This window comes from Pelodiscus sinensis, chromosome 1 (genome assembly GCF_052426305.1).
Source record: "Pelodiscus sinensis isolate ZL-2025 chromosome 1, ASM5242630v1, whole genome shotgun sequence".
Lineage (NCBI taxonomy): Eukaryota > Metazoa > Chordata > Testudines > Trionychidae > Pelodiscus > Pelodiscus sinensis.
Window position 1 is genome coordinate 69,893,749 of NC_143052.1, and position 24,252 is coordinate 69,918,000.

Here is a 24,252-nt window from a genome sequence, read left to right on the forward strand (position 1 = left end):
TAACTTAAAAGAAAGGTCAGGGTTTGGTTGGGCCAGGAAAATGGGATGTACATGGAATGTGATTGTTTCCCACCAAACAAAAAGGGAGGGTTGTGATAGCAGGGAACTTTGCTTCAATTCCCTTCCAAGTCACTGAACACATGAAGAATCCTTCTCAGATTACTAAGAAACATTAACTGACACATTCTTTGAATGTTCTACTGAGATGCCAAGTCCTCAGAGGCAGAAAGAAGAATGTTTGCATAGGTGTTATTTTACACATTTTGTACAAATAACGTGAGCAAAAGTAACTGGATAGGTTCTGGCAAATTTTGATATAACATTTAAAATATTAGTATGCTTTCACTTGTCATCACTGGGCTTACAGAACACGAATCTGTAAAAGGGGATGAAGCATCAGTAACTACTAATCAAGCAATATCCTCCCCCCAGTCCACCCCCCAAAAAAGTCACACATGCCGTAACCACTGACATCATTAAGTTAACTTTTGCCAAGCAGTTCTTCAAATACAACATCAGGCTATGATCACACAGTGAAAGACCCTGTTATAATGTACCCGCACAAGAGGTAGAGATTGCCCATGGCCATCAGAGATAATAATGGATAATCAGATGTACTTTCATTTGGAGATAGGTCTGCAGACACTAGGGATATATACACAGATTGCTGTCTTTTATTCTTTAGAATCATTGCCTTTGCTTTCTACTAATGAAATGGCTTCAGATACTGACTTGTTTGTGCTGTACGTAGCCCACATAAGGGGGAAAAGTTTTGATTCATCCCTGCTTAGTCGCCACTTGAAGTCACAGGAGTAACACAAGGGAGAAATCTGACTCAGCATTCGTTAGTGTCCTATAAACACATTTCAGTACTGTGGGACTAAACAAGTGATTTCCCAACAAGAATGTATCGGCATGTATGTACTATACACTGATATGAGATTAATAAGAACACCAGCCCCTCTCTCCATCGTACTGCCATATACTGTGACTAAATTCTCAGGGGGACATTAAAAGGAATGAGCAGCTTTTGTTGTTGTTGTTGTTGGAAATGCTATGATATACAAAATACACCTTTGTAATGAAGCTATGAGAGGATAATAAAGGTGATCCTCATAAGGTAATAGTCATAGGTTTCCTATTTTGCTGACACAGCACTATTAAAAGTCTAATACTGAAATACATGAGTTGTATATCTATCAAAAATGGTGACTAGTTGGCTATATCAGCACACTGAAAATTGCTCCATCAGGGAAGTTACTGAAATAAACTGGTGTCAGTATCAGAATTCCTCAGTGTGTTGAAAGATGCACTAACAAACCACTATGAAGTTATTAAAACTGGTTGGACTTGGTCAAGCTCAAAAGCCAGACCTGCCTACGCAGAAAGGGGTAGTCTAAGATCATACTAAAGTATCTCTTGCTACAAAATGTGCATCAATAACCAACCAATTCCCAGCAGTGACATTTTAAGGAAATATTACCTAAGAGACTTTTGTAGAACTGTCAGTACTCTAGTACACAGCACAGCATATGTTATCAGACATTTAACACAACATTTCCAGTAACTGTCAAATAATAGTTGTCGGGTTTCAAAGCTTTGGCAGATTGCCATTTAAGAATAAAAGACTGTGCTGGGAAAGCTATGTTTTGAAAGCCCCTTTTTGTCCTTTTAAGCTATGATTATTGCCTAAATGTGCAGCTGTTGTAAGGGGTGAAATTGTAGAGTATGTTTTTACAACACAAAGTTGCATTGGTCCTCTCCATGGACCCAATTCTGTAAGATACCTAAAATGCTCTTATTCTGTAAGATACCCAGGGAGGTCCACTGACACTACTAGACACAAGAGCTGAGATTTTTCAGAGAAGACCAGGAGACTGAGCCACACATTTAACTAAGAAATGAGTAGTAGGTGAGAACTGGCCTGTCTCCCAAGGCCTGTGAGAGTAAGGGATCAGTGTCTAGGATAGGTGGTAGATTGTTCATGATGCGCTGGAGGGGTTTAAGCTGGGATATGTAGGTGATGACAGAAGTCAACTAGTTCAAGACAGGCCCAACAAGGAAAATAACAGAATACTACACCACTGGTCTTACAGACCAGGATCTCATTCTCCCCTATAGACAACCACTCATCTGGAAGCAAATTCTTTCCAGCAGCCACATATCATATCTCTGGGTTTGTCTAAACTATAGAGTTTTGTCAGAAAAACGGCCGGTTTTCTGACAAAACTTGAGTTACATCCACACTGCAATTGCAGTCTTTTGCAAGTAAATCGAAAGAACAGAGGGCTTTTTCCACAATTGGTAAACCTCATTCTATGAGGAAGAATAACTTTTTGCGAAAGAGCTCTTTCACAAAAAGGCATGTGGGGACGGGGAAGAGGGAGTTTTTTTAAGAAGAGAGGAGGGAAGAGGAAAAAGCACAGGTACCCTAGTGGCCATTCTGTCTATAGCAATCACTGCTTACATGCAAGATAGCGTCCAGGCTTTTTCGATGCGCTTTTGCAGTGTGGATGCTCTCTCTCGCAATACTTTTTTTTTTTAAGATCTCTTCCAAAAAAAACTTCTTGTGCAAGAAGCCTGTAGTCTAGATGTAACCTCAGGTACACTCATCCAGGAGCCTACCCCTGCAATAAACTCCATTGCTAACTCTGTCTACATATCTATACACGCAACATCATCACAGGACCTAACCACCTAAGCCACCACATTAAGGGCTCATACAACTGCATATCCCCTAATGTGATATATGCCAGCAATGCCAGCCATGCCCCTCTGCCATGTATATTGGCCAAATTGGATAGTTTCTGTGACAAAAGGTAAATGGACACAAATCAGACATGAGAAATGGTAACACACATAAACCTGTAGGGAACATTTTAACATGCCTGGTCACTCAATCATGGATTTTAAAATAGCCATTTTCTGCAAAGGAATTTTACTAACCAATTACAGAGAGAAACTGCAGAACTGAAATTCATTTCTATCACTAATCTACAAATTTGACACTGTTACCTTGGGCTTGAACAAAAACATTAACTGGTTAGTTCATTACAAAGTCAATTTCTCCTGCCATTAATATCTGCATTTCCTCATCAAAAGCTATGTATGGGACATATCCAGCCCACTTAGTTAACCTCATTAACATGGGCCCTAAAATTGACAGGTACTACTTTTGCTATATTGTGTGTGTGTGTGTATATATATATATATATATATTTCTGTTATTTGGACTACTATTCATCTAATGAAATGGGTTTTACCCACTAAAGCTCATGATATTACATATTTTTGTTAGTCTATAAGGTGCCACATGACTATTAATTGTTTTTAAAGTTACAGATTAACACGGCTACCCCTCTAAGATTATCTAAGGAAACACACATTTAAATACCCTGCAATGCTGTGAAACTTTCACTTCAGGATCCTGTGAAGCCTAGGGAAGTTGAGGGTGCTCAGCACTGCACAGGTGCTAGTTCACATCAGCATCCATTAAGTTTAAAATAATTGACCTGAGAATTAACTCCCTCTGGAGCAGAGTAGCCATGTCCCTGCATGGCTTGTGAAATGACTTTAGGCCATTTATGTCAAACTACTAGGGGAAATGAAACACTAGATGAGGTCATTAAATAGGCTAGGTAAACCTCAGTTCTGTGGAACCCATCCTGATCTCAAACCTCAACACAAGTCCTCCCTCATTAAGTAAAAGTTCTCCCCTCTTCTAGCCTGGGCTGCCAGACCTTACATTGGAAATGACTACTGTGTGCTGTAGAGAAAGGCAAGCTAATGGAACCCAGTCACCCAACACAAAGGAGCAAATACTTTTAGAGAGGAGTCTTCTAGGAGCATAAGCAGTCAAGTGTTCATGCACAAAGAGCCCGGCTGGAGCAAGGACAATGAAACAGCTTCTTTTATAACAGGTTTATTATCTTATTGTCTCTCCTCTTGAAGGGATTGCAGCCTTCCTGCATTCTCAGTACTCTCCCTCCCAACACTGTTCGTGTTTTTACAACCCTGAGGCCAACAAGTGCTAAAGAAAGAACTTCAAGGAAATTCCAGGATGTTTTCAGGACTCTTAATAACATTTGCAGCTATTCAAGTAAACAATATTCTTGGATAGCCAGATTACATACGTTTGCCTGGGAGGCACTGTAATTCTTTGTAGACAGTGTTTTATGATATAGAATTTCAGAAAGGCCAGACGCACCATATAATTGTCTTTCCCCTAAAGGACTTGTCTTTCCGTACAGCACTGCAATGGTGCAGTTGTGTCACTATAGCACTTCAATGACCATGCTGCTGTGCCAATAGAAGAGCTTCTCCCCATGGCCTTGTTAATCCACCTCCCCAAGAGATAGCAACTATATCAATGGGAAAAGCTTTCCTGTCAACATAGCTCTATTTAGACTGGAAATTAGGTTGCTATGTTGCTCAGGTGTATGGATTTTTCACAGCCTTAAGTGGCATAAATTATACCAATACAAGTTTGCAGTGTAGTCCGGGCCTTAGTGTTATTTGCACTACAAACACATCCTTTTTTTTGAGGGCACATCCACACTTAAAACACTGCATTGGTGCAGCTGCACTGATGTAGCGTTTTAATGAATACACTTCAAGTTGATGGGTGAGAGTGTCTCCCATTGGCTTAGTTAAACCACCTCCTATAGAGGGGCTAGTCAGGTCAGCAGAAGAAACTTTCCTGTCCACATAGAACCATCTACACAGGAGACTATTTCGCTCAGGCCTGTGGAGTTTTCACACCTGTGAATGATGCAGTTATATATGGATCTCTAATGTAGATGAGATCTCAGTTCTTCCAGCCAGCTATGTCTCTTGAGAAGAACCTGGCACTTAGGCTATGTCTAAACTACATTCCTCTTCCGAAAGAGGAATGTAAATGAGCCCAATCGAAAATGCAAATGAAGTGCGGATTTACAAATCTCACACCTCGTTTGCATAATTGTGTGTGAGCGATTTTTCAAAAAAGGGTCTTTCAAAAAAGAAACCACAGTCTAGACAGAGTTCTTTCGGGGGGGAAAATCCCTTTTTTGAAAGAACCCGTACTCCTCATTTTTTTTTTGAAAAGCGCTCGCATGTGATTATGCAAATGAAGTGCTTAATTTGCATTTTTGATTGGGCTCATTTACATTCCTCTCTCGGAAGAGGAATGTAGTTTAGACGTGCCCTTAGAGAAGTTATACTGAAAGCAGGTCTACATGGAGGTGGAGTATGGGATAAATTCAACTTAAGATCACAACTCCAGCTATGAAGATAACATAGCTGGAGTTGACGTACCTTAAATCAAATTTCTGCATCAACCCCACTGTGGGAGATTGACAGGAGAAACTTCTCATCGACTTCAGTTACTCCTAACAACCCAGTGGAGCACTGGGATCGACGAAGGCACCATCAGCATTCAATTTAGCAGGTCCTTACTAGACCAACTAAATCAAATCCCAGAAGAGCAATCTCAGGAGTGTCAATCTTCAGGTAAGTATAGACAAGACCTAATTTGACTCATCTGAGAATCCAGCCTGAGAAGGGGAAAAAAAGAGGAAATGAGGAAGTAATGTAATGAACTATCTGGCACATAGGTAGATGGCAGTAATATGATAGATTTCAGTGCCATGGAGAAGCTACTTACTCTTTTATTATATACGTATAACAATTTACGTTTATTATCCAATTCCTCAACAACTCTCCCTTTATTTAAATTTGTTAATCTCAACAGTAGTTTCCTAGTAAACTAAATTTTCAATACATAAAATAAACTCAGTTCACTTCCTTTAACAGCTGTCTTTTCACCATTAGCATCAAGTATGCTCATTGATTGTTTATAAAATACTGCACACATACAATGGTTATGCAGTGTTATTAGTAGCTATAGGTGACAGCTTTCTGATCAGATATAAAGCCAGGTCTACACTAAGGGCCAATGTCAAACTAAAGTATGCAATTCCAGCTACATGAGTAGTGTAGCTGGAGTCAACATACCTTAGATCAGGGCTACTCAACATGTGGCCCATGGCCTCTTTGATTGCGGCCCGTGGTGTGCTTTGGGTTTATGCGGGACTCAACACGCAGCCCGTGGGTGGGAGCCAAAACAAAAAAATAGTCAATATAAGTCTTCTGTTGATATGCGTTTTAGTAGTTAAATTCTTGGACTGTCATTGATTATTAAAAGTGCTGTCATATTGGTGGAAATCGGGTAAATATTGCATTTTATTAATATGAGCAGAACTGACTTAAATGGGGCCTGAATGTTGTGTAGTCTTGCCTTAATCTTTGTATTCATGCCTGTCAGTGTGAAAGAAGCTATTTGTGTATATTTGCATAAATATTTGCACGTACATGCAACCACACTTAAGTTGTGGCCCTCAGCAAGTGCTGTGAGTATCATTGTGGCTCTTGGGGCTTCCAAAGTTGAGTAGCACTGTCTTAGATTGTGCTATTGTGGCATCTCCACTGACTTCCCTTCCTCTTTTTGATTTAGTGGAGTTCCAGAGTCAATGGGAACAAGATCAAGTGGTTAACTGATCCCCACAGTGCCAATTTCCTGCTAAGTATAGCATCTTCAATGGGAGATGCTGCTCTCCTGAATTTACTTCTTTCCTTGGTTGGAATTAGGTCAGATCTGTTGACTTTCAGGGCACACATTAAAATCTTTCTCTTTCTCTCTGGGGGAGAGAGGGGGTACATGGAGGACTGGGAACAGTGTGCAGAATGGGTTGTTTCCCATTCTTGTGAGGCTGCTGGATCGGCTGCTGTTTGTACCCATAGAGCAGACCATGGGTGTCTGGTGACTTAGGCAGGGGGGCTTTGTCTTCCCAAACCACCAGGCATGGCCACACCCACACTCTGCCCCCAGAATGCCTGCTGCAGGTGGTCTGGGGGTGGAGTGCTTCTGCCCCCAGCGCTTGCTCTCCCCATGTTCTTGGCCAGAGAGGCTGGAACCACATGGTCTCCTTCCTCCCCGGTGTTTTGAGAGCTGAACCATATGGCTTCTTCCTCTCCTCCAGTGCTCCAGGAAGGTTGGGGAGCCATGTTGTGCACGCGTGCTCCCTCACCTCTCTTCCCCTCCCGCACTGCTCCAATGTGGCTGGGGCACGTGCCCCCTTGCCTCTCCTCCCCTCCCCAGTGCTCTGGGGAGATTGGGGAGTGCTCAGATGCTGCCGCACCTGCTCCCCTCCCAGGGGGCACACTCAGCACATTCCCCTATCTCTTCCCCCCCGGGGGGGCAAGCTTGGCATGCTGTCCTGCCTCCTCCCCTCCCTGTGAGGGTGGGGACTCAGCAGAGAGGGCAAGGCTATAGATGGGGCTGGAGGTCCTGCCTCCCCAGTCCTAGCTGCACCAACTGTCCATGGAGCTGATATTTTAATATATGATACAGGTACTTAGAGCACTTTGTAATGCATTATGAAATAGTAGATACAGATACACTAATAGTTCCCTTTAAATATGATTAAGCTAATAGTTTGCAAAGTGAAAATCAGCTAGATGCTATTAGAAAATGATTACTTCAGAGACTGGAAAACCCCACTAAAACTCACTGTTTGATCACATACCTGCTTTCCCATGTGCTGCTTTCCCCTTCAGCTATAAAAGGAAGCACATCCTATCGGTTGCTTTATAGGCCTGATGGTTGCTATGGCTACCACTACATGTTTCATTTAGGTCTTCACCTGCCCAACTCCTAGAAGTGGGAGAAGATATATTGCTGGCTCAGAAGGCTGTTGGCAATCTGTACTAATTTTCTAAGGCAGGGTGATATACACTGTGATTAAAAAGTTATTTCTGCTCCAAATTTTCCCCATGCACTCAATCTGAATGGCCTTCCAACCTCCTGAGTGCAGAGACTAGTTGCCAAAGGGTCTGCTGTTGCAATGTTCATTGATGTTGACTTGTGTTACAACACAGCCCTATTGCTCGCTCGCTCTCCTAGTACTTATAGAATGGGTGTAGTTCTAATGGAGAGAATGTATCATTTATTTTGATTTACGTGGCACCCATTCCTGAATTTCTGGTACATTGAAATTTCTCACTGCATATAATGGAGGTCAGTTGCTAATAAGCTCTACATGAGAACATATTTTACTCATACACTTAAACCTCTTTAATCCGGCAACTGTGGGAAACAGGGCATGCCGGATTAAGAAAGTTTTGTGAACTATGGAGGGCACTGGGGTGAGGGGTCTCAGAGAGACAGAGAGAGAGTGAATGAGGGGGATGGGGAGTTCACAGGGAACCCTGCTCCTGGGGACACACACATCTCCGCTCTGCTCCGCCTGCTGCTCCCAGGCACCACCCTCTGCCAGTATGGTAGTGGTGGGGAAAAGCCTCCAGCAAAGCACTTTCCTGTGCAACTGGTCCCCCAGCTGGGGAAGAGTGGGAGCATCAGCATGCAGAGCTGCTTCCTTCTCCTCCTATTAGGGTCTGTACACTGTCTAATCTTCTTCTCCCTCCTTTACTCCCTTCCACAACTTCTCAATCTTTTTGTCCAGCCAATCCCAGTTCTCCACAAACAGCCTACCATCCTTGTCAGATCTGTCTCCAACACCATGCTTACTCCCTCCTTCACCCTTACCTACTGCTTTCTCACCTCCTTGCATCTCCTCTGCTGTGCCCACTGGCTTCCCATTCCTATCTACCGCTCTCAACCCCCTATTCCCAATTAAGACTATAAGGAACCTAAGAATGGCCATTCTGGGTCAGACCAAAGGTCCATGTAGCCCAGTAGCCTGTCTTCTGACCATGGCCAATGCCAGGTGCCCCAGAGGGAATGAACAGAACAGGTAATCCTCACATGATCCATCCCCCATTGCCCAGTTTCAGCTTCTGGCAAAAAGAGGCTAGGGACACTTTAGGCATGGTTTTGCATTGCTGCCCATCATAATCAATAGCCGTTCACATCCTGGCTAATAGTCACTGTTCCAATCAACATTCTCCATTCTGGTCTGGTTCTTCTCTCTCATGTATTTGAATCAGCCAACTTTTTCCTCCATGCGTTTCTGGGCTCATCCTGAGTCACCGAGTGGATAAGGGAGAAAAGCTTCCAGCTCTCAAGTTTCCCAATGTCCATCCCCAGTCCAGTGCACAGAATTCCAGCTCTACAATTGCAGGGATAGTCCTGTTCAGCCCCATACAACCTTAGGTTAGAGCATATCACATGCAGATAGGCTCTTCAGGGAATTCATCTGTGAAGCCCTAGCAAGTCTTTATGGCGCGTGTGAGAATTAGGACTTTTCAAAGGCTTATAGCTTATCCAGACTTGGGCTTTTTAAAAAAATTGTATTGTTTAAAAAAATATGTTGAAATGCACATCCTGAAAACAAAGATCACATGTGGACTCTTCTCCTGGTTCTTCAAGTCACTGCGTCAGATTATGTGGGAGAGAGAGCTTCTCAAAGATGTTTTAAACACAAGCAGACCAATGCATTTTTTACTGCATTCTCAGAAATGGCTGAATAGTTTTCCAAAGAGGCATTTATCCAGCATGGAAGTGTCAGGCATCCTACAAGTAAAGTTTTACATGTGACAATCAAGCATGAGCAAACATTTTTAGAGCCCTGCAAATCTGAGGATATCTGCAGTTCATTTCTGCCAATACAGATGCAGATACAAATTTTGTATCTGTATAGGGCTCTAATAATTTTGCTACTGTTAGGAGCACAGGGTGCACCATCTGAAGTCAAGAGACTTTGGAGGAAGGCATAGGGATTTTATGTGGATTGTGGTTATTTTCAGGGTTTTCCACAAACTTTAAAGATACTTTAAAATATAAAAGCTTAATTTCTGATCCTTTTCATGATGAAAACCATGAAACTGAGCCAGCATCGCTGACTTTACCTTGCAGATATGTTATAATATAAGCTTTGAAAGGTGCGAACTCAATGACACCCGAGGAAATCAATAAAATGCAAAATATAAGTCACTGGGAAGTTAAGAGTTAATACAAACATGCCGGTGATGTGCTCATTGAGTGTGTCTGGAATAATCTGAAAGGAATTACCTCAGGAATCAGGTTGCAAATCTAACATGCAAACCAGTGGCAGTCCAAATGTAGTCACTGTTTTCTGTGAATTCAAGTGCGTCCTTTAGCACATGACCCAGGTGGGAGCAGAGAAGAACCACACTACTACAGTGAGAATTCAGGAAAAGGTTGTGCCTCATCAATTCTGCGTCTCAGGACTGTGGGTGATTTCACCTGGTACTTTATTCCTTGAGGATGGGGTAGTTCAGCTACCCCTGCACAGTTGGCCAATGTTGGTGGTGGGAACAGAGAAGCCGGGCCATGGTCTGCCTTCCCCCAAACAATTTCTAGAGTAATTTGTGCCCAGGGGACACTAGGAGGGAGCTGTTGCTGCTCTCAGGAGATAACTACAGGTAGGAATGACCCTGGTACAAGAAGAGGTTCCTTCTGCCTGCCCCCTCACACGTGTGCAGAAGCTCTGGTCACTGTTGGTGCATTTTTAGACACCGTGATACCACATCACCAGTCTCCAGCAACAGTGTGTGCAGGTGACGGGCCATCAGGGGTTGCCTCAGGTTCTCTAGTATGCAGACATTTTGAGTATGTCTATACAGTACTTCTGTGCTACACTAACAGTTCTTTACTGCTTTCTTCATTTCCCCGCTAGGCATTTCAAATCAACGCCAGCCTGTCTGAGCTTGATTCTCTCTTTCGAGTCTAACTGGAATTGTTTTCTAAGAAACCTTGGCCCTAATTTCCTGAAAGAACCAAATTTCCATATGGGAATGTCTAATTCTCTTCCTTTTTGCGCCAATCATCTTTGGTTTGTTATCCTATCTTCATGTGCACAATATACAGATGTGCATAGAGTTGCACGGTATAGGCAAAACATAGGTCTGGAACGGATGGTGCAGGGGGTGCAGCAACACCCTCTTGCTTGGAGTGGTTTCTATCACATACAGGGTTTGCTGTTTGGTTCAGTGGCTCTCAACACCCCCACAATACAAATTGTTCCAGCACCACTGAGATAAAATGATCTTATAAAGGTAATATTTGAATCTAAGTGTCTATCTCAGTGCTTGCTGGTCAATATTACAACTGTATCTAAACTGAAGAAGAGAGTTGAATGAATACTGTAGCTCTTACTGAAATTGTAGTTTTCATTAACACTCTCTGAGCATCTGGGAAACTAACTAAATGGCTTTGTTTTAAAGCGTACATGAAAGCCATACACTGTGGTTTACATATTCATGCCAACCACATTTCTCCTTTCCTCCAAGCCAATGTTATATATTTCTGTTTCCAAAAGCATATGTTTGCCTTTAAAGTTTTGAGCTTGGTGTCTATTCTGTTGGACAGACCGCTGATCACGTCAACCCCAACTGAAGCAGATGGTGGGATGCGCTTCAAGGCACAACTTTGATCTACATTTACACCATAACTGGTTAGCTGCAATTGCTATGCAGGGCAGGATTCAGCTTCTATGCAAAAGAAAAGCATTCACAAGTCCTAAGAGAAATCAGCATATATTCACAACTTTTCACTTAAATTCAGAAAAATCCATTTGTCTGTTTTCATTAGTCTACACTTCAGACTGACTCAGCGATGGCTTTTAGAAAGCTAGTAATTAACTCACTCAGTGTCGGCCCACAAATTACATGAATAATTCAGTGTGCTACAATTTGTCTGATTTTCTGACTCACTAACTGCTTACAATAACCAGTGTATGTCTGATCCATTCGCAACTGATATCTAAATAAGTAACACGTAACTTATAAAATAATAAAAGATACTTAACTGGCTTCATAAACAGAGTCAATTCAGGCAGATTCACAGGTAGTGTAAATCAGCGTCACTCCAGTAGGTAAACCGAAATATAGGGATTTATAGTTCCTGAAGATCAGACCCAATAACAAGCACTTAGCCTTTAAAATACAGCAAACAGAGATTGCTAGAAACTCTAGCCATGATGTAGTTTAGCAAAACAAAACAAAAATCACTATCAGAAAACATTACTTTATTTTATTTATTTATTGTGGGGCAGGGTATACGGAATTAGTTTTATTATTGCACAGAAGAAAAACGTTTATTCAGCCAAAAGCTTAAACAAATAGGGCCAAATCTTGAGCCATACTTCTTCTGTTGAGGGCAGTGGGAATTTGAAATACAGGTCCTCTTATGGATTTGATGCAGAGATTGACCCCCTAAAGGTTAAATGAAGAGTATGACGATATAGATAAGTCTCCTTTGTGTAAGTTGCAGGTGGTATTGGCTTCATTTGATTTCTGTCACTGTTTTCTATCACCAAGGCAACTGCATGCACTCTTAGCATATTCCCCTTTGAATAAAAACTACATTCACTTTTGATTTGTGCACCTGGTTTCAGTTTCCGCTTTGGGCCCAATTCATGTGTAAATTTGCTCCAGGGGAGTAATGCCTATTTATATCAAGGCAGTGTTTGATACTTAATTATCAAAGAGGTAAAGATTTTTTATATATTCAGTGTATAGACAGGGTATGTCCTGAGGTAGGATAAAGAATCCAGCGGACTAGTAGCTATTAATGGGGGTATTTCATTTCACCTGTCCATGCATGTTTTCCTTTTCTAATTAAAGAGATGATGTTTTAAATAGTTTATGGACATCATATCTATATCCCATCCCCTCTTGAATGGAAATGGCATGACCCATGAAGAGTGGGGTGAATATGTTGCTATGTCACCTCCATTTTCTTTTTTAAAAAATCACCACTTTCAGAGATCCATGGGGAAGCTGGGCCTCACTTTTAGCTACTTGAAAATATTAACCCCCCTGCACTTTTTTGGACTTATTATCAAGCTTCTTGGTGAAACATTAATGCAGCTGTGCAGCACATTAGAGGTAGGTGTCATCATCATCAGTGAAATGGGGATAAACTCAGAGATAATGGGCCCAATCCAGAACCCACTGATGTCCTCTGAAAGACCCATCAGGTCAAACCCTGGTACTATTGATGCCCAACATCACACTGACTTCAGTGGTCTTGGCTGAGGCCTTTAGTTATATATACAGAGTTACCCAGTGAGTCTGTGGTAGTCAGAAAAGACAGTCAGTGACAAAACCCAGTGAGCACAGTAGTCAAGAATGATTTTTTTCTTTTAACACCACTGTAAAGCTTATAAGGAAAGGACTCAAATATGCTAACATGCTAAATTAACATATTTAATATTTTTTGTCACAGACTCACATCCCAAGAGAAGATTTTCCAACTGTTATGAAATTGAAACTAGTGGGTGTTTATATTTGTCCTTGAGCCCTACCTGAAAGGGCTCAACAAAGACAGATTTCCTTCAGGCAACACGTCCTAGAAAGCAGCAGCTGGGCAAATGGCACAAACAAGCACAACTTCTTTTCTTCCTTTATGAAGTACCCTATCTTTTGGATTCTCTTGCTTTAAACTGTGTTGCTGTTGGCAGCCTAGCATTTTCTCCCCCGAGCAGAGAAATTAGATTCAGTCTGAGGCCACCACTGGCACATTCTCAAACAGAACTACTGTAAACCTTTCTTTGTTGGGATTTTGGGATATGAGCAACCATCAGCTAGAAAGTGAAATAATAAGTTCGCTCTAGGCCATTGATTAGACTGGAACTCTGTTTCAGGGGGGACAAACCAGTCCATCATCTGCTTTTCTCTTACGTTTTTTCCCTCACCTGCCCTATCAGTATGGCAAGGCTAGTAATGAAGAAAGAGGAAAGATATCATGGTAACTTAGGAAATAGTACAAATCACTTCTTTACAAAAACTGCGAAGTTTACCGTAACAATACGCTGATCCAGTAGCTGGTTAACCTCTCGCTTATGCTGCTGGTGTCACTGAAATTGATGGAGGGACAGCTCTAAAGCCTGTGTACACGCAGAATTCATCCCAGAAGATGCTGCTCCGGGAACAAAAGTCTTGGCCTGAGGAAAGTCAAGGGTAAAACTCCCATTTATATCAGTGGAACCATAATTTCACCCTGTGTGTTAGCTTTCTGACTGAAGAGGCCTAGTGCATTTATCTGACTTGGAAACTAGAAAGCCCACAGAAACCCGAGAGTTAATGACCCAAGAAACAGACTATTAAGTCTCTTCATAACTGGAGCACAGTTGCAGGGTTTGCTGATGATGGCCCTGCATTAAATTATTTAAACTGCCCAGAGAAAGTAGTCGTAATAGTGTTAGCGATTTCTCACAGGAATAGCTGTCTGACCTACATGGTTTATCTGACATCATTTTCCTATATAACCTCATGGTTACAATTCTGAACACTCACTGGAGAAGACAATGGTGGGCAAAGAAATGGAATATCCTTCTCTCTGAGAGAGGTCATGTCCAGGTCATAGTTGAGATATCCTGCTACTGACAGTGCTGTACATGATCTTTAAATAGAACAGATTATTTTTCGGCACTGTAGTAATAATACCTCAGATGGGTCACTCTTCAAGGGACTAAATGTACGCTGGCTGGACCTAAAAACGGGAGCTTCTATTACCTGGACTAAAGAACTGGACTGAATAACTAGCTCTTAAACAGGACTGTGTGATCTAGCCACCAGAAGGGGACAAAGCCATGTTGCATTAGTCATAGTCATTTCAACAAGCTGCAAATTCATTCTTAGGTCCATACCTTATTTATCTTCAGAAAAGACAAAAGAATATTGTGAAAAGTGTTCAGGCAGGAGACTCAACACTTTTAAGCAGCAGCATTTGGCTGCTGTTATTTATATATTTACAAACACACACAACTCACTCTGGAGAACTGGTGAAAGAATGTTCACAGCTATTGTCGGGTGTTTCACACCTAGCAGATTGTACTCAAATGTTTTTCCAATACACATGAGCACTTCTGATCCTCTTAGCTCAGTGGTTTGAGCATTGGCCTGCTAAACCCAGTGTTGTGAGTTCAGTCCTTGAGGGGGCCATCTAGGGATGATACTTGGTCCTGCCATGAGGGCAGGGGACTGGACTCGATGACCTTTCAAGGTCCCTTCCAGTTCTATGAGATAGGTATATCTCCATATTTATTAAGATGTAACCAATAAATATTGTGAATGGGGAGACCCACAGCCGTTCACTTGGGGATTCAGATTTTGCAGTTGATCTCTTTTTCTCTATGCACTCCATGCAGTAAACCCAAATCACAGGAATCTTCCGAATCAGTTAAGGAGAAGTGGACAGTCCTCTTCCCCACAAGGATGCAAGGATCCAAAAACAGCTAATTCCCAAGATTGGACTTCATGTTGGCAAATGTAAATGCAGTTGCTTTCATTTTACCCCAAATACCAGTCATTATAACAGATCAGTTAACTAGACATTAGAACAAGGGGGTGGGAGTTAGTATTTCTAGGTTGTTCCCAGAACCACCATTGACTAATTGTGATAGTTTGACCAAGTCTATAATCTCTGTTTCTCACTTTATATGCCTATAAAACAGGCTGCTGTGCAAAGCTTAGTTATAGAGCCCCAATTGTTATTTCATAGTTCAGCTGTAGCCAGCCTTCCATTATCTCTTTCATTTTCCTCACCTTAGCCTGGTTCACTTTCAAAATAAGCTAGGATGCTAGACTGATCTTGCAATCTTCCCTTAGCTTTATGCAAATTACCTTTCAATGGGTTCCAACATTTCATCATTGCTGAAGATGAATCAGCATGTTAAGTAATGAGATGACAACTCCATTTAAATAAGGAAAGGGAATCAAGCAGATGTGTGAACAGAAGATAAAGTCGGTGTGGGCAATAAAATGGAGACAGTTCACCAGGGTTAGCCCCTGGTGGGATGCTGCCATTTTAATTACCTGTGCCTCTGCAGGTCTGGGTGCTTGTATCTTCCATTGGCTGCAGATCACAGCTCTCAGCCAATGAGAGTTGCAGGAAGCGGCGTGGACTGGGACACCATTTTCCACAGCTCCCATTGGCCGGGAATGGCAATCCGTGGCTAACGGGAGCTGCAAGCACCCATACTTGTGGAAACACAGGTAAATACAGTGGTGGTGGCCTGTCAGGAGCTAACCCTGGTGAACTGCATTCAGCCTGCGAGTTGGTCTCTGACCACCTCTGGAATAAAAGCAGCATGTCATGAAAGCAGTCTCCATGTTCTAATGATTATTGCAGAGTAGTGGCTTCCAGAAATCAAGAGTCCTGCTCCCTGATCTTCCACTGATTCATTCTGTGATTTTTGGTCTCATAACAGCATCTGTTCCTCGGTTTACCCAATACTGAAGTGGGAAAAATAGTCCTTGCCTCATATGGGGATTGTGAAGTAAAATTAGTGTTTATAAAGTGCTTTGAGACCTTCAGATGAAAGTTACTTCAAATATACCAGACAGAGGAAGATATTAATAAATGATCATTAGAGAGTCTATTGATAACGTATGCACAAACTGATTTGATGTCACTTCCAAGTGGGGAAACCCTACAAAAAAAATGGTATCCTTCATTTTACTTATTCACCACAGTCGTCCCCTCTTTGGCAATGGTGTATTGCCAGAGGCTGATTTAGCTATAGATAAGCTAGACAGCTTCCTTGAGTGGCAGATTTCTGGGCAGTTGACAAGGGCAACAAATTTGGCCTGGCTGCTTTTCTGTCATTAGGGAAGGGCAGTTGGGCCAAGTGTGAGTGGCAATGCAAGCCTGCGTGCCAGGTTAGAATGCTACAAACATTCGTCAAATATAAACTTTTTGTACTGGCAAATTCAATGGTGGAACTAGTGTAACTGTATTTTTATTTTCATTTTAGGTAGGGTGGGTGAGGAACAGGATTGGGGGGTGATTTGGAGGAAGGGGACGACTCATGCAGGAGTATTTGTACTGAAACACAAGCTCTATCCATAAATTGTATGATAGACCTTGATTGTTTGATAGACCTTGGCAACAAGTGACACTAAATGGAAGGATCTGTGATCACCATTCTAAGACGCCAATGTTTTAGTCATCAGATCTTGTTGCTCATAGCAGTTGATCTTGAGGCTATAAGAATGCACTCAGGCAAACAAAACATTTGCACTAGTTTATATCACTGCCAAGTTTTTATCTCTTGTTTTTCTTTTTGGTGAATGTAATAAATATTTACACATCTATGTTCCTATAATAAACAGAACATGGAATTGCATGCCACTTGGCTCAAAAAGACTGCTGAAATAAGTAATAGGGTTGTTATGACTGAGTGTCTCCAGTTCCTTAATACTCTTGTTTTTATCCTATGCGAAAAACAAAATACAAAAACAAAACTCATTATTGCAGTGTTTAGTTGCACAGTTTAATGTCAGAGTCCTGGTATCGGACATTCATATGGTTATTGGTGCTGAAACAATGTTTATAGTGAGGCTGATGAAAGCCATAGAACCAAACTGCAAACTCGGTACATAATGGAAATCACTTCAAGTGGGGAGGATGGGGGGAAGGAAGGGGCGAAGCATCCCTAGTTCCAGCACCAATAAATACAGTGTGGACACAGGAGTTCAGTGTAAGTGTTTAAAAATATGACTGAAAGCCCCTGAGCAGTAGATATTAGCCATAAGAAAGACATACATAGATTGTGAGCCTGACCCAGATCTTGCCCCTAGCACAGAATCCCAGCAGTCAGGCTGTGCGCTGAAAGTCATTCCTCCCAGACCATTGATCTATAGACAAGCCGTTCCATGGCAGTTACTGCCAAGTCAGGGATCACACAACATCCAGTCTACCTCTATCTCTGTTTGGCTGACGGAAGAGGCTAGTGATGCCAATTTGCACAGGTTCCACCAGGCCTGTGAGTCCAGAGACCTGCCAACAAGCTGTGCTTGCATGGCAGTATGCAAACTGCCCTTGATGCGCACACATCCCACATATCCTGTTCCTCACCCACCCTGCCTAAAATGAAAATAAAAATACAGTTACACTACTTCCACCACTGGATTTGCCAGTACAATAAGTTTATATTTGGCGAATGTTTGTAGCACTCTAACCTGGCATGCAGGCTTGCATTGCCACTCACACTTGGCCCAACTGCCCTTCCCTAATGACAGAAGAGCAGCCAGGCCAAATTTGTTGCCCTAGGCAACCGCCCAGAAATCTGCCACTCAAGGAAGCTGTCTAGCTTATCTATAGCTAAATCAGCCTCTGGCAATACACCATTGCCAAAGAGGGGACGACTGTGGTGAATAAGCAAAATGAAGGATACCATTTTTTTTGCAGGGTTTCCCCACTTGGAAGTGACATCAAATCAGTTTGAGCAAGTTCCCTTTTGTAACAGCAGCTGAAGCAGGATGGTTCCCAAACAGTACAGATTATTACTTTTAGCCATTGTGCCAAGCTGGCTCTTTAAGGGAATGTAATGTACCTTTTCATAAAGTGTATTACAGGACAAACTCTAAAGAGGCACATTCTTTGTGATAAAAGATTGAGACACAATGTTATTGCTCATTCTGATAAGGCTACAAAGTGAGGCATTAGGAACTCACCTTAAAGTATGTTAAGTGCCTCCTTTATCTGCCATCACGCCTTTTAAAGTTTGTTTTAAGAAACAAGACATAATTTCCCATTACCACAGTTTTTAGAAGGGACTTGAAAGAAATTCATGGTATGAACATCTTTGAGGAACATAAGAGACACAGAGGGCATGTCTACACTCGCGGCTTCTTGCGTGAGAAATATGCAAATGAGGCTAAGCGTGGAATATCGCCAAGCCTCATCTGCATACCTAATGAGCCGCCATTTTTTCAGAAGAGGCTCTTGCAACAGAAGGAGCTGTCTACACTGCCCCTTCTTATGCAAGAAAAACCCTCTTGCGCAATGCCGTTATTCTTGAAAATAATCAGCATAGTGGCATTGCACAAGAGGGTTTTTCTTGCACAAGAAGGGGCAGTATAGACAGCTCCTTCTGGTGCAAGAGACTCTTCTGCAAAAATGGCAGCTCATTAGGTATGCAAATGAGGTGCAGTGATATTCCACACTTAGCCTCATTTGCATATTTCTGGCGCAAGAAGTTGCGAGTGTAGACATAGCCAGAGAGAATGAAAATCAGGGTTTTTCCAGACAATCAGTGTATCTTCAATTATGCTGAATATCACGGGCTGGGCTCCATCTCCCTGAGGGTACAGTTACCCCACTCTCAAAAGAGACCCAAAGGCTCATCCCCTTTCTCAGACTATAAGCAAAATCCAAATAAAAAGCTTCCTCTTTCTGGAACAGAAGGATGGTCCAACAAAAGCCAGCTTCGCTGCTTTGAAATCCAAGCAAGGCTCCCTAACTTAAGTCCGGACTCTGCTCTGTGCTGGGTATTGCCTCTCCTCTATTACCTAAGCTAGAGCTTGGGTTAACAAGTTTCAGCTGCACTTCCACAACAGCCACTTAGCTCCCTGCCTGGTTGGTTTCAAATCACTGCAGTCCTCCTGACAAAAAAAATGGGGAAGGAGAGGAGGGGGCTTTGGCTTTATCTGGACAGCCAGTCATACCTACCCAGATGGATTATATACCTTCTCAGATACTGATCTTCACTAAGGATCCAATTCTGTGAGGTACTGAGTGCCTTGAATGCCAATTGACATCAGTGGAAACTGAGGGCGCTCAGGACCTCACAGGCCCATACCCAACATCCAGCACAACTTACAGATATCTTGAAGACCAACAATACATTTTACCATCTGACCACTGTATCATCAAAAGTATTACAGTATAAAACAAACCTTGTCATTCAAGTTTCTTTAGGTCAGAGCCTGTACCCGGCTGTATATCCTGGTTTACCTCTGGATGCTGTGTTGAGCAGTTGTATTTCTTTAGCCCTGCAGCATCTATTTTTAATCAACTTTGTGTCATAAAATGTCAGCTGTTTATTTGCCTTCCATAGGGACTTAGAGTTGAAAATAAGAACACCTCGATACTGTGTTTTCTCAAGTGCTACCATCCAAGCAAACTGGAAACATACAGGAAACAGAAATAAAAAAACTAGCCGCTTTTGCTTCTGTATATTCTTATATACCTTAACTTTTGAGACTGACACGCTTTATGAGAATATAATGATGGAGATAGAAACTGCTGAGCAAATTAGACCAATGGGGACTTTTTACTGAGTATTTGAAACTCACTTGCTTCAGATTTAGTTCTAGAGGAAAAATACAAGGTTTAAAGCTGGAAGGATCTACTTTCTCCAGTCATGCCTTTTCCTTTTGGACTTAGCTAATAAAAATACCTCTGTACAGCAGCTGTTCAGCCAAGAAGCTATTCCTTTCTCTGGTGAAATACCTCACAAGGTCAAAGACTCTTCCCATCCTGTATCTGCAACATCAGCTCACTAGTTCTCTGCTTCTCCTGTGGTTTATTTTAATTCCGTGAATTAAACAAAACAAATCTTTTTCCCCCTGGGAGAGTAATGCTTTTCTTAAGAAGCAGGGCACTCTGCCTGTTTACATGTACCCATCTAGGCTATGCTATTCTGTGTTTTGCTCATGCAATCTATTTTAGGTATACAATGAGCTCAGATCTATAATATGGTAAATTTATAATTTAGCTGTAATCTCTCTAGGAGAGTCTGTATGAATGGCCTATGTAGGAGATTTCTAGGTAAATGACTTGGATGAGCCACAATTAAGATCCCGCTGCAGAGTTCCTCTTTAATGAGAGCATCTGTTGGTTCTTGGAGCCAAAACATCCAAGGCCAGTCCCACACAGGATTATTAAGATTGTGGTTTAATACTATGCCTCTTTGGCAATGTAATGTTGCCACCATTCCTGCTAATCGGGGTGTTTTTCTTATGCAGCACTTAGTGCTGATTAAGACATGCTGAGGCCCTAAGCTATGTCAAGTCTCAGAGGCCCTATCGCATTACCAAAAAAATGAAATTGAGTAATTTTTTGGATTTAGAGTGCTCTCACAATCTGAGTTCCCAAAATGTGGCTTACTAAGCTTGTTCATTATCACCGCCCAGCTAAAGTTTTCTAGCAAATCTACAACCAGCAAGGAGGGAAGGAATGGGAAAAGGAAAAGCCAAGATATGAAAAAAAGGATAAGGTTTAAAAATAAGAACCCTTCGCAACAAAATGTCTTTTGGCTTTCCGATTTAACTTTGCAATACAGCTAAACTTCACAGGAGCGCCACACTGCTACAAGCCAGCCTCGAACAAGTAGAACAGGGGAGTAGGTGGAGCTTGCCTTTTATCTGAGACAATAAACCCCTGTCTTGTGGAATTTCCAAGTGCTCCATACTTCCAGCTTGGGCACAGAACAACTCGCCGTCTTCTCTTCTGGTGGCTCATTTACCACGGCTCAGGGAAGAACACTCACAATCAGAATACCAAATGCAGATTCTATTTGTAACTAGGGGATTCATGAGAGGAGAGGTGGGAATGATCTATTTAGAGGTGGACATATTACCAGGAGCTGAAGATGGAGTCCTGGCCAGCTCAGATCTCCATTCTTGCTTAGTATAGAAGAAGGGCTCCCCCTTCTCCCTCACCATACCTTGGGGGGGGGCTGCTCTTCATCCTTACTTGGTGATATTAGACCGGGGTGGGCAATAAAATGGTGGCAACTCCCCAAGGTTAACCCTGTGGCTGTCACCATTATATTTACCTGCACATCCACAGGTATGCGTGATTGCAGCTCTGGTTGGACTCAGTTCGTCATTCCTGGCCAATGGGAGCTGCGGGAAGGGGTGCAGACCAGGAGACTGCTTTCCATAGTTCTCATTGGTTGGGAACGTCGATCCATGGCCAACAGGAGTTACAATTGCCCAGACCTGTAGAGGAGCAGGTAAATATAGCGGCAGTGGCCCACCAGGGGCTAACCCTGGAGAACCAGATCCAGCCTACATGGTATTTGCCCACCCCTGAATTAGTCTCACCATGCAAAGCAATCTTCTATGGAAGCAGCAGGTCCTGAGCCAAACCAGGGGATGGAGCAAGAACAGTTCCTTGTGGGAGATGTCCTAGTCTAGCAGCCCCTATTTATAGCCTGTTCTTTGCAGAGACATCTGTCCCTCACGGTTCCAATGTTGTGGTATTTTACACTCATTTGCCTTCACTGTGCAGGAGTAAACAACTACACTGGGCACAAGGCAGTAAAGAATCATCTCCCATTCATCATCACTAAAAAGAATAAGATAGAGATGAAAAAAATCAACAATAAAGCATTTATTAGCCCCTTAATTGAATGAGGTAATAATCCATCATTTTAACATGAACCATGGATCAGTGAACATGAGGTATGTTCTGCCAGAAGAGAAATGAAAATTACTTGTCTGCCTCCCACACCATTCATTCCCTGTTCTGACAGCCAGAGTATGTGGAATGAGCCTCACTTATATCTGTGGGTCTCTGCATTAGTGGAAGCTGCCACCCTCCCCCCCAGATCTGATGGCAGAATCAGGCCTTCAATTGTGAACTATTGTTCATATAATATTTTTAACACGACTTACAAGCAGAATGGCTTTAGGAATGCTTCTGCTACAGCTTGTCAGCCAAGGAGGGCTGGGTCTTGAGACATCTTTGGGATTGTAAATTTGGTTTTAATGCTTTAAGAAGCTGATTTTTCTGTAAAATGCACATTTCCCCAACCGTGATTTTGAAACCTCTTTCTGATATTTCAAAATTGCAACACACTGTGTGAAGTAGTCTCATGCCATGGTGGTGGGAAGTGGATGGGTGGAGGGACACCAAGCTATCCCTAGCTACGGCATTCTGTTGCTCTCAGTAGGATCTGACGGACTGCCTGGGAAATAAAGGACATCAAAATATACATGCGTGGGAAGGTTTTCCAAGAAGAAATGTGTCCAGATTGTTTCTGGAACGAGATGATAACATTATGTTCTCAAATACAGGAAGCTAAAGATTGTAATGAATGATGAAAGGGGGTTGGGGAAATAGCTTAAATATGATTTCTCCCTTAACATTTTAACATTGATTATTCATTTGGGTGCTGTATGGGTGATATCACTCTGTAAATGTGTTTGTTTCTTTTTCCCACTAACAAACACACTGACCTAGCACAGTTTTGAGTCCAATGCCTCAGGCTCTTTCCAAAGCTGTGCAGCTATTGCTTCTTTACCAGAAGGAAACACTGCCATATCTAAGCCTTCTTGGCATTTTATTAGTTAACATAGCACCACCAGGAAATCAGATAGCAACAAAAGAGTATTTTATAGAGAAAGAGAGGGTTGAAAATGTCAGGGCATGCTTCAATGTATAGTTTATTTATTTATTATTTCATTCATTCTGTTTATATAGAACTACAAATATGCCTGGTTTCAACTTTGTGGGCCTGTATTCAAATCCAGAATCCAGCTGTTTGAAACCACAATGAATGCATATTCCCACCATCAGTATAAACTGAAAATAAAAATGCATACAGCATAGCCAGCTGAAAGGAGAGGGACTGCCTCTCTGGACCTGCAGTAAACCCCCTTTTCAAGCCTTTCTGCCAGCATTATTGCAAGGAGACATTTTTGGAAGCTGTAATGACATGGCGCTTCCTTCCACATCTGGTGGAATCAACCTACAGCCATTTTGGGGGACAATTTATCAAATGAAGGTGTGCAGTGATTTTTTTTTTAAGTGAGCATACGCCTTCCTGATCATCTTGGAGGCTGACATCCTGTATTTATCAGTTGAACAAATACATCATGAGAGAGAAAAAGTGGGTGAGGTAATGTCTTTTACTGGACCCACTTTCAACCTAAAGAAGACCTCAGGGCAGCTCAGAAACTTGTCTCTTACCAACAGAAGCTGGTCCGATACATGATATTACCTCACCCATCTTCTCTCTCTGATATTCATGGACCAACATGGCTACAAAAACACTGCAATCAAAAATACATCTGGGCAGTGACATGTAAGTTTCCCCACAGGACCCCACCAATGTGGCTCAACAGTGAGATGCTCCTGATTCTCCGCTGATTAAATCTCCCTTGGACTCACTCTGATCTCCTAATATAGGGGTGGGGAACCTAAGGTCCAGGGCCAGATGTGGCCCTGGTTCATCTGGATCTGGCCCCCAATACTTAGGGCCACCCATCAGCAATAGGAAGACCATACTGGCACTTCAGCCTCCTGCCACCCCACCGCGGGGTTGGACTATGCAAAATCTACTAGGCTGGAGTCCCTTAGGCTCTGGTGTGCAAGGGGAGTGACGTTCTCCTTCTCGGTCAGGGGCCACATCAGGGAGGGTTTGTTTTTGCTTTTGTTTTCCCTCTCGCCTATGTGTGCCCGACTGTTTTTGCTGTGGGTCAGTGGCCCCCAATGCAAAAAAGATCTCCCAACCCTGTCCTAGCACATACATGCCTTTACTCAGACTAGGA

The 24,252-nt window shown here is 42.4% G+C and overlaps 1 long non-coding RNA gene across 1 annotated transcript in view; it reads right to left on the reverse strand.

Moving 5' to 3' along the window:
* LOC112545528 (uncharacterized) overlaps positions 1 to 19,883 on the reverse strand; it is a 59,089-nt gene extending 39,206 nt beyond the window's left edge. Inside the window, exons 1-2 of the long non-coding RNA XR_003089025.3 lie at positions 19,648 to 19,883; positions 13,764 to 13,907 (exon numbers count right to left, since the gene is read on the reverse strand). This is a non-coding gene — a long non-coding RNA (uncharacterized LOC112545528). The remainder of the gene's footprint in view (positions 1 to 13,763; positions 13,908 to 19,647) is intronic.
* Between the last annotated feature and the right edge of the window lie 4,369 nt (positions 19,884 to 24,252).